The sequence below is a fragment of the Aplysia californica genome, unplaced genomic scaffold (genome assembly GCF_000002075.1).
Source record: "Aplysia californica isolate F4 #8 unplaced genomic scaffold, AplCal3.0 scaffold00103, whole genome shotgun sequence".
In the NCBI taxonomy this organism is placed as follows: Eukaryota; Metazoa; Mollusca; class Gastropoda; order Aplysiida; family Aplysiidae; genus Aplysia; species Aplysia californica.
The window spans coordinates 1,074,221-1,079,071 of NW_004797373.1; positions in this window are offsets into that span (position 1 = coordinate 1,074,221).

Genomic DNA, 4,851 nt, shown 5'->3' on the forward strand with positions numbered 1-4,851 from the left:
AAAAATTAAAAAAAAAAAGTTGTTCTCGCATCCGATCCGGACATTGGGGTTTGCCTTGTTAGTGAGACAACTTTCTGGACCTTCGGCATATTGTTTTAGGGTGGCCAGTTCCTTTCCACGCCGCCTTCACTCCCCAACTCGAAGTCAGGTGCCCATTACTGCTGGGTGGGCAGGAGGGGGCGGAAAAATCACAGTACGGTGTAAATTTTTATGGTTCAAATGACGTTTAGCTCTGGGATTACAAATGCCAATCTGGTCACCGGCAAAGGATCGTACAGATTTAATTGCTCGCCTTTCATTATTGAGCCCAATGAACCCTATGGCCCAACTCTGATGTCACAGGTCACAGAATCAGGAAAAAGACTGAAGGCACAGCTAGTCGCACTGTATGGTATAAACCTTCAAATGCAGCCTTTCTTCTTAGTTTAGTTTTAGTAGAGGTTTTACGGCGCTCGCAACTGCATAAAGTCATATGAGCGCCAGAAGATTAGAGGTGTAACAAGAGAGTAACAAACCTAAAAAAAGAAGAAGGGGAGATAAGGACGGTAGACGTTTCATAGGAGAGAAGAAGCAAACCGTACCAGAGCACCCGCCAACCGCCCACATCCTTTCTTTTTTCTTGAGGAATTCATTAAACACTTGCATGTTACACTAACATTTTTCCTGAATATATAACTTTGATTTGGCATTGCGAGGTATGTAACTTTTGCCCATCAAAACCCCCATTCAGTATTCAGGGTTGTAAGAAAAGTGTCTTCCTCACATATTGAAGTTACCTCGCCAGAACGATGAATACAGCATAATTATCATGAAAGCAATCCTGCCAAAAATAAGAGTATACATCTATTTGTTAGGTCATAGATTTTGCCCTTATAGCCACCTTTCCAAGACAATCACCACCTTTAAAAACAACCACTTCCCATCATTCCTTGGGTTTTACTGTTTTGTATTTGTGTAATATTGTGTATTTATGTATGTATTTATGTATGTATTTATGCATGTATGTATGTACGTATTTATAATTATGTATTATGTATGTATATGCATGTTTGCCATTGTAAACCAAAGTGCCCTTCTGGGACAAATAAAAGTGTAATTTATTTTATAGTATTTTATTTTTAAAAATATAACATAAATGACAATACGGTGCACCTGTTTAAGACAATCATTTTTCTCCTTCGACAATGTCATGCCAGTTTGTTGCTAGCCTTTTTTCGGAGACCTTTAACATTACAGAAATAGCAGTCTGACACTAACAGCATTTAATTTTATTTTAAAATCTTGAGTCATTCCTACCCAAAACAACGTCGTGTTGAAATTGATAACAACAAATGATGCTTGTTTTGTCTGCTTAAGAAACATATTATTTGCTGCCTCCTGTTCATATTATGATCTGATTCTTCCCCCTCTCCCCCAAACACATGCACACACACACACACACACACACACACACACACATACACACACACACACATACACACACATGCGCCTAAAATATGAAACAACTAAAGAAAAACGAATCTAGCCCAACTAACGAAATAATGATAGCATACTAATTTTGTACCTCTGTTTCCTTAGCGCCGAGCTCTGTTAACCATATTATTATTTATGATACTTTCCTCTGTCGGAGTTTGTTTGTTTGTTCGTTATTGTTTGTTTGTATTTATTTTTTGGTCTTTCTCTTTTTGACGACATTTTTCACTTTGGGGATTTTAAAAACTACGGATAAAGAGGCAAACAGATACAGTTTCCTCAGTGGATTAAACGTCTAGTGCCCTGTAAATCTAGGCACCAGCTGCCTCATGGCTTAAGACATTTCATGGAGGTCACAGCCGAAGCCTAACAGGAAACACTGAGGTTAATGCCGGCGACAGGAAAGAGGCGCCACGCGAAGAAATAAATAACGAGTACGATAGCTTGACAGCATGTATCATCGCTCTGCATTTTGAGAAGAAATCGTAGTCTCTTTGGCTCTGTATACGGCTTGCACTCTGCACCATCTGTTTTCAGTAGATACTATAAAACGTCCATTCGTTGATCCACCTTTCTCCTCCCATTCCCGACCCCCAACCCACCCCCCCCATTATGTTTTTACTTTCAAACACTGCTTGTGGTGTAGCGGTTTGGCGCTTCGCAGTCGCATCCAGAGGACATAAATTCAAATCCCGTATGTGGAAGTTGTTATATAAAGACGAAACTAATATATAGTCGCTTTTAAGCACAAGGGGCTATCCCGAAAAATGCTGTCTTGAGAAAATCGAAGGTAAATTTTTGGACCCTTGTTTAGTTTCTTTAAAAAACTAGGAGAGTTTTCTCTATAACCAACTAAATATACACACTAATAAAACCAAACATCTCCTATAGAGAGGAATGTCCACTTTTGGTGTAGTTCAAGATTTCTAGAAGCCCCCCAAAATCTGGATTAGTCCGCTTGTCCATAAAAGGGACCATATATCTGTCTTCTGGTATGTTGTATTCCTCTCAGGCCGGGATGTCTCTGACATGCAGGGTCGAAGCAGCCGCCTCCTAAATGACATGAATTGTATTGGTACAGGGGGGGGGGAGCAGCTATTACTATTTGCTTCTTTCTCCCACACTTATTCCCGTCCCTGCATGCACTTTATCGTTTTTATGTTCTCTCTCTCTCTTTTTTTTTTACATGAAAAAGTAAAACGTAGGTGTTTTTACACCCCAATAGACCCATTTTAGATTATTTTGTAAGTGGGCTGTCAGGGCCCACCTGAGCAAAGAGGGATAGAATATTCTAGCAGAAAGACAGAGGTATTCAACAAAAATTCTCTCCAATCAGGAATCGAACTCTGGCCTTCTGCATGCGACGGCAAATCGCCTAATCGCTACACCACAGACGCTGCTCGCCTCACTCTGATCAGAAAGCAGGTCGATAAAGAAAGGAAAAATCTAAAGAAGAAGAACACATAGGGATCCTACTTGGATTCAAATTTTGTAGAGTCGAATCCGAGCACCACGGAATAGCTACCCTTAAAGCAATACCCTCCCTACCCCCAACCCACCCATCCACCCGCCCCGTGGAACCACTTTACCGACACCACGGAGTAGCTACCGAAATTTGCCACCCAGAAGCTATACAGTGTAGTTTTATTTATACTTCTTTTCACCTTTCAGAAGTATGCATGGATCTGAATTATGCTTTAGAAAGCATATTATGTAATATAGGTCTACTAGAAACTGAGTTGTTTGTTCTGCAGCTTTGTTTTTACACGTTTTTTGTGCGTCCCCCCTCCCCCCCCCAAAAAAAACAAAAAAAAACAAAAAACAAAAATGCTGAAAAAAATAAGTGCCAAAACATATAAATATAAAAGCAAGGTCCCGAGAACTCGTTCCTCATGAAACGCTCTCTCTCTCTCTATGACTCAAGCCAGGCTTCACTTGCTACGCCCGAAATACTGCGCACTACAACGCTAACTTCTCCTTTTACAATACAGTTAATATAACATTATGTAATACATTAGCTTGAGGGTGCGGTGGCGAAGCGGTTGGTGCGCTCGTTTCCGAAGCGTAAAGTCCGGGTTCGAGCCTCGGTTCGGACACGGATTTTTTCGCCCCCACCTGCCCACCCAGCATTAATGGGTACCTGATTTCGAGTTTGGCAAGTAAAGGCGGCGTGGAAAGGAACTGGCCACCCTACCACAATATGCCGAAGGCCCAGGAAGTTGTCTCACTAACAAGGCAATCCCCAATGTCCGGATCGGATGCGGGAACAACTTTACTTTACATTAGCTTAAAGTGTAACGCGCACCTGGTGAGTTGTTACTAATTACGTTTAACGCCTTTTGAGCTTCATGCTGTCGACGATAAGTACGTTTCACGCCAACAATGAGGCGAAAACTGTCTCCAGTTCAATACTTCGCATTAGTATCGAGTCTATAATATTTCTAAGCAAAAGTAACTATTTCGTCGTGGTAGATTTTGGTAGCTACTCCGTGGTGTTTCATTCTTTTATCTCGCATCAAAACATCAAAAGGTGGATTTTCGGTAGCCACTCCATGATGCTGTTGAGTTGAATAAGGTCCATAGCAGCTACCTGTCTAAGATATCACCTGTATAAACGACGACTTCCCTCTTGATCTCCTCTTGTGTTGTTTTTTTCCCTCTGTATTATTGCATGTATAACAAGACATAATATATTACCTAACCTCTCTAAGACAACCACATTTCTTCTTAATAATGGATAGCCGTCTTGGACAATTTTGATTGTATTTCCATAGATGTATCATGTTCCATTACTTTGTTATCATCAACTGTCCCATTTCAGCCAACATGTTGCTCTCTCTCTCTCTCTCTCTCTCTCTCTCTCTCTCTCTCTCTCTCTTAATCTTGCGGCTCCCTTGTTTCAGCCAAGCAGCTTCCACAGCGGGCAGAACCCACCCCATCCCACCCCTCCCATAGGCTCTGACTTGTATTACAGTTTATAACTGATCAGAACTAATCAGATGTCACTATAAGACAAAGAGTACCTTGTTATATAATTCAGTACTGATTGAGTACTGGAGCAATCAATCTAAAGTCTTATCTGCCTTTAGCTGATTTATTTTGGTCAAAGTTGAAAGTTGAATTGTTTGCACACTTGTCTGCTCCGGATGTGAGACTCGTTGTCTAATGTACTGTGCTCATTATGTAGTAATATTGTTGTAATCATCACAAACCGATTTCGTCTGATGAAATCTGAGACCTGGGCCCCGTAGTTCCCCTTTACATCGGTCAGATTTCTGAAAAGAAGAAAGTAAACACACTAGAAGAGATAAACATGGAAATGTTTTTATCTCCCTCTTTCTACTATTGCCTCTACCCTTTCCCCCCTCCCCCCCCCCA